Source organism: Vigna unguiculata, chromosome 3 (assembly GCF_037176805.1).
Source record: "Vigna unguiculata cultivar grain cowpea cultivar isolate G323 ecotype 2 chromosome 3, ASM3717680v1, whole genome shotgun sequence".
In the NCBI taxonomy this organism is placed as follows: domain Eukaryota; kingdom Viridiplantae; phylum Streptophyta; class Magnoliopsida; order Fabales; family Fabaceae; genus Vigna; species Vigna unguiculata.
In genome coordinates this window covers 4571440-4578559 of record NC_140794.1, presented here as the reverse complement: position 1 = coordinate 4578559, position 7120 = coordinate 4571440, and the positions used below count along the sequence as shown (strand labels likewise).

The 7120-nt window shown below is 20.8% G+C and overlaps 1 long non-coding RNA gene across 1 annotated transcript; it reads left to right on the top strand.

Moving 5' to 3' along the window:
* The first annotated feature begins 4033 nt into the window (after window positions 1-4033).
* Window positions 4034-4528, top strand: LOC114175716 (uncharacterized). Its single transcript, XR_003602897.2, has 2 exons — window positions 4034-4158; window positions 4243-4528. It is a non-coding gene; the product is annotated as an uncharacterized LOC114175716 (long non-coding RNA).
* The last annotated feature ends 2592 nt before the right edge of the window (window positions 4529-7120 follow it).

Sequence of the window (7120 nt, the reverse complement as noted above, 5' to 3'; positions counted from 1 at the left end):
TGTAAATAAAATTTACATTAATTAATTAATTAACAAAAAAAAATAATAAAATATCAATAATCAATAATGATAAAAATCTCATTACACTGTAAACAAAATTTGAGGTCAATATTTTGTACATTTAAAATTATTTTTATAAATAAAATTTAAAAGAATTAATTTGCATAATGTATATTTAAGCGAAATAATAATCATAATAATTATTATTATTATGTTTTAATTTTCAAAAAAATAATTTAAATTTTCAAAAAAATTAATGCTGATTGAATGAATTAATTAAAATTCAAAAAAATGGTATAACATTTTTCTATAAATTAACTAATTAATTAATTAACAAAAAAATTAAAAAGGTAATAAAATATCAATAATTAATGATAAAAAATTATAGTGTAAAAATGAAAGAAAATTTGGAATCAATCTTCTTTTACAGTTACAATTTTTTTATCAATAAAATTTAAATAAATAAATTAATTAATTAATTAAATAATGCAAAATTAAAAAAAAAATTATCAATAAAATTTAAATAAATAAATTAATTAATACAAAACATAAAAGAGTAATAAACTATCAATAGTTAATAATGAAAAAAAAATTATACTATAAAAAAAGAAAGAAAGTTTAAAATAAATATTTTTCTATAATTAAAATTATTTTAATATGTAAAATTTAAATAAATGAGTTAGTTAATTAATTATCATAAAGATTAAAATAGTAATGAAATATCAATAGTTATGGTGAGAAAAATCTTACACTATAAAAGAAAAAAAAATTAAGATAAATTTTTTTCTATAATTAAAATTATTTTTATCAATAAAATTTAAATGAATTAATTAATTAAGACACAATTATTAGCAAAATAATATCAATAATTAATGATGAGTATCCTATACCTTAAAAGAAAGAAATTTGAGATAAATATTTTCTATAACTAGACTGATTTTTATTAATAAAATTTAAATAAATTAATTAATTAACATAACAAAAATAAAAATGAATGATGGAAAAAGTTTTATAAAAAAAATTGAGATAAATATTTTTTGCAATTAAAATTATTTTTATAAATAAACTTTAAATAAATAAAATTTTAATTATAACAAAAAATTAAAAGAATAATTTATTGATAGATTTATCGACGAAAACTTTTATTTGTAATTTAAATTTGTATTATTAATGAGAAATTTTACCTATAAAAATAAATTCGTCGAAAATAATTTTTAAGAATTTTTGATAAAATTTGTTAAAATTTAATTTTTGGACAAATTTATCCGTTTAAAATTTCGAAAATTTTTATAATGATTATATATATATATATATATATATATATATATATATATATATATATATATATATATATTTGTGATGTTGAATGTCGAATGAGTGTTTTTTAGAAATGTGAGAGATATTTTCCAATTATAGGATTTATAAACTTCTTAACTCACATCTTAGACGTCAAGATATTAATATAATTAAATTTCTTGTAGTTAATTATTTGATTTATTTTCATTATATTACTGATTATGAGTAGAAAAAAAGTTGTCTAAATAGTACATCAGATGTTTTCGGTAATTTAAATTAAAATTGTTTAATTTTTCCTTTCTTTCTATCGAATAAATTTCTATTTTATTTTTTCTAATTTTCTCTAACCAAATAATATTGATTTTTATTTTATTTTTCCGTACTAATAAAAAAAATTGATTTTTAGTGACAACTTACTATCATATATGATTCTAATCCACTTATTATTATTACTAAAAATAATATCTAATTAATGATCAGTATAAGAATAAAATTTATTATAACCCGTTTAGATATTAATTTGTAGACAATTGGTAATTAAAATAATCTCTAAATAATCTCTAAATTATCACCAAAGTTTTAATTACATAACTTTTTGTATTAATTCAAATTAAAATTAACATAGATTTTTCTTCCAGTATAAAATGGATTTTTTGTATTCTTCTCTTCACGCAGTTAACCTTTACAATAAAATTTGTCTTATTCATTCTAAGCATAGGACGTTTTCTCATGTAATATTAGTATATTTATTGTCATCTGTATATGACATACTCTAGTATATTTTCATCGTCATACGTATATATCACTTAATTTCTAACAGTTCCATTTTCACGAGAGAAAAAAGTAAACAAGGATCACATAATTAAGAGAAAATGAGAGGAAAAAAAAATCAAGATACGAAATAATAATACCAACTATTATATTAACCTATAAAAAAAAAACAAACAAAAGTGTTTAAAATCAATAAGAGAATTATTAAAAAGAGAAACAAAGATTTCAACGTATGAATTATAAAATCTATTTTAAAAAAATAATACTCAAATTTCATATAAAAAACACCAAATTTCAACACCATAAACCCTAGTGTTGTTTTTCTCTCCATCGATTCCAAATCTTCAAGCTCTAAAATTAATTCAAAAGAAGAAATTGAAAATTTTCTCTTCTGCACTTCTTCATATAATGATGCAACTTGAAATCAGATGATAGATGTAGCTGCACGTGCAAAGAGGACACGTTCGTGCTCGTAAAGGCATGCAATTCCATTTGGGAATTACTCTGACTGATACCCCCACGTGTGTGCATACGTGTGTACATACTACTCCATTTATGAATATTTTATATTTTTTTAATATTAAAATTTGATGAACTCTCTTTACTATTTGAGATATCAGTGATATGTTATAATATTTTGATACGTTTGTCTCTTTCCTGTTCATTGATTCGTTGTTTTAAGACAAAAAAATGGTTTTACATGTGCCGGTGAAACCCGATTTATTACAAAATTAAATTTTTTATCCTGCACTCAATATCTCTCACTTATACAAAATTATTTTTAATATAGTATCCACTATATCAGTTGTCTAATATTAGAAATATTTTATAAGGTAAATAATGTCTTCCAATTTTAGTAAGTCATATACTTATGACATGCATATTAAAATAGTGTTTAATTACAAAGAAATTTTGCACATACTTCCACCAAAATTTACATTTATAAAACTTGCATTACAATAATACATTAATAGATGAGAAATTTTAATACCAAACCAATTTTCAAGAAAATTTTTAATTCCAGTAAACTTTTGTATTTTTAAATGAAATTTGATTATTATTTTTTCAAATTTGTAACGTTTGTTTCAGTTTTGCTATCAATGTAATGTATATATAAAGATGTCAACGGAACGAATAGGGGTAGAATACGGGTAATAGCTCTCCTGTACTATATCCGCTGAATAAAATATTTGTCTCGTACCCGTATCTATATCGATGTGGGTATTCGTTATGCAAGTATCCAAATATTTTTTTTAATATCTACGAATATCTATGGGTACCCGTGGGTATTTATAAAAGATAATTTTAATATTTAACAACATATTTTAACCATAAATTCAAATAAAAATTCAATGCATAATATTCATAGATTTCAAACAAAATGCAAGGACACATAATCCTTAGTGTTAAATGACAATTTACAAAGAAATGAAGATTTTGTGAAATCAATTGATAAAAAATAACTCATTCAAATTCAATGGGTTAATGTTTAATCATGTTTTTTTTTTAATTTTATTTAATTTAAATTAGAGTATAGCGGGTACGAGTTACGAAGATTCCAATCCTTGTCCCGTTAATATACAGGTATAAAAAATACCCGTACCTGCCCTATTAATATGCAAGTATAAAAAATACACATACTCGTTATTCATGTTACAAATTTTAAAAAATAATAATCAGCTTTGGTTAAAAAGAAAAAAATAATAATAATAAAACTCAATACATTTTTTATTAAAGTAACAACCATTGTTGACAATTTTATAATAAATATAATATTAATTTATCTAAAACTAATTTAATGTAGTAATAAAAAGGCAATAAATGTATTTAATGTAGTAAGTAAAAAACGTTTACAGCACAGGTCAAAGATGTGAATGAGTAGTTTCCCAAATGGTACTGCATGTTCTATTCACACGTGGCACTTGTGTACATCTCATTGCCCCACAAAGGATGTTATATAAAGAAGTGTAAAGGAGAAAGAAAGATCAAACCTCATCATTTTGAACTAGGAACAACTACAACAATTAAGTGTGATGGAGACAAAAATGCTAAGGTTTAGTATGTTCCTTCTGTTTCTAGTCTTAGCCGCAGGTAAGATATACATGTCTAATGTCTAATAACTTATGTTTTGTCTTAATGAAATGATTGAAATTAACGAATGTAATGATTAAATAGATGTTGCGGTGAAGACAACAGAAGCAAAAGAATGTTGGCAAGCAAGTCTGACATTCAAGGGTGTATGCATAATCAGCGGCAACTGTGCAAAAACATGCATTAGCGAAGGTGAAACTGGTGGCAAATGTAGAGGCTTCCCTCCCCACTGCGACTGTTACTACATTTGTTGAAATTAATTCACTCGTTGTTCCTTTTTTCATTAATAAAAGTCTAGTATGTAGTCATTTTCGGCTCGGGTTATCAAATTTATTAATTAATAAGAACATTTAAATATGTCTTTCTTCAACCATAGTTTTTCTATTCATATTTTGCTTAATTTAATTTTCATGTTCGCTGTGGTCACTCCTTTGCTTCTTTTCAAAACAATATATATCGTTCCATAATTACTTTCAACTAACTAAGAAACACAACAACTTTTATAATTCTAATAAACTAATTAAATAATATTCGTTTTATTTTATCTTGTTTTTTTATTCTAATATATTTCAAATTATATATATATATATATATATATATAAAGTATAATTGAATTTATTTAACAAATACATGTTTAAATTATTTAAAAATGTATTATATTAAATGAAATGTAAGAGGATAATTGATAAAAAAAGTCAATTCACGAGTTAAGTGGATTTAATTTTCTGTATTTATATTTGTAAAATTTCTTTAAAATAAAAAAAAAGGTTTTCACTTTAAGTATAGTACAGGTCAATTTATTTTGGGGTTAAATCTCTTAATTTTAAATAAAAATTGGAATTAGTTTTTTTTTTAAACTTTGATATAATTTAGTTTTTCAACCTACTTTAAAAATGCGTGGATTAATCATTTTAATCAAAGTTTGTTGTGTTCATTTGACTTTTCAAACACATTTTATAATAATATATGAATTAACATCGAAGCAAAAATGTGTCAATCGGGACAAACAACTTAAATACTATCGTGAAATATGCTTGAACCATCAGATAAATTTAACAAAATTTAGTTAAAAGGAGTAAATCCACTCATTTATAAAGATAAAATACTAAATTGGTTGAAAATTTTGAAGAGTGACTAATTCTAATTTTCACTAAAACTTCAGAAATAAAAAACATATTTAATAAAATTAAAGAATTATATAAATATAAAATTATGAAATAAAAAAATTATGTAATCTGTAAAACCATAAAGTAATAAATTTATAAAATTATAAAACTGAAAATTATAAAATTGTAAAATTATAATATCGTAAAATAATATAATTATAAATTTATTTGTAGTAACAAATGCTAAGAGAATAGTCACGTTAGTAGCGAATTTTTAATAAATATTTCAGGATGTTAAAATCTTTATATAAATATATAAAAAAATTTGAAATACCAAATATATTAAATTTTTTAAAATATTTTAAATTATATATTAATTTATTTTAAGATAAAGAAAATTCTATCACAATGATGGAGTACCCTACGTATCATCCCATTAACATCCACTTTACTTCTAATTAACCATCACATCATAAATAGAGATGGCAAATAAACCCGTGCCCGTGGGTATCACCCGAACCCGTCCCCGTTTTGACGGGGAATCCCCGCTTTGACTGGGTATGGGTATGGGTATGGGTAATACCCGAAATTTTCAACTGGGGATGGGGATGGGGATATATATATACCCGCCCAAATACCCGTCCCCGCTTAAATTACTAAACTATTTATAATTTATTAAATAATCTAAAAAATATATATAAATAAATAATATATTTACACAAAATATAATATAATATAATATAATATAATATAATATAATATAATATAATATAGTATATATACATATAAATAAAATATACTTTTATATATATATATATATATATATATATATTTACACATATACATGTAATATAATATAATATAATATAATATAATATACATATAATATATATACATAATAATATAATATAATATATATAATATATACGTATAAAACAAATTAATCATTTAACTAGTGAGATCTTTTATAAACAAATTTATAACATGACAAATTTATAAAAATTTAAAAGAAATATATATATATATATATATATATATATATATATATATATAAAAGCATAAAATATCTACGCATATACATATAATATATATATATATATAATAATATAATATATATTATTATATTTATATTATTATATAATATAATATAATATATACTTAAAATAAATATATATCTATAAATATATATATATATATATATATATATAAACATAAGATATCCACACATATAATATATATACATAGTAATAATAATATAATATATAATATAATATAATATATATAAATAATTATATATATATATAAACATAAGATATCCACACATATAATATATATATACATAGTAATATAATATAATATAATATAATATAATATAATATAATATATATATATATATATATATATATATATATATATATATATATATATATATAACATATTTCTCATTCTCTTTGTTTTTTGTTATACACTTTGTTTACTCTCTCAATTGTCTGGTTTGTTTTTCAAGATTTAATTTTGAAGGTAATTTTTCTTCTTCTTATTACATAATTTTTACTCTCTGTACATGGTTATGTTCAAATAGGTGTTCCTCAATTTCATTCTATGAAATAATTTTTAGGTTACACATTTGATTATCTTTATTTATTTATTTATTTTCATGAAAATGTTTGACTCTTATTTTGTAGCTCTTCTTTTTGTTACTTTGGTTATACACTTTTTTACTCTCTTTTTAATTGTTTGGCTTGTTCTTTAAGGTTTAAGCAGATCTTCAAGGTACTTTTCCTTTTATCATAATCTTAATTATACATTTTTTTTCCGTTATGTTATGTTCAAATGGATATTCTCAAATTTGGGTC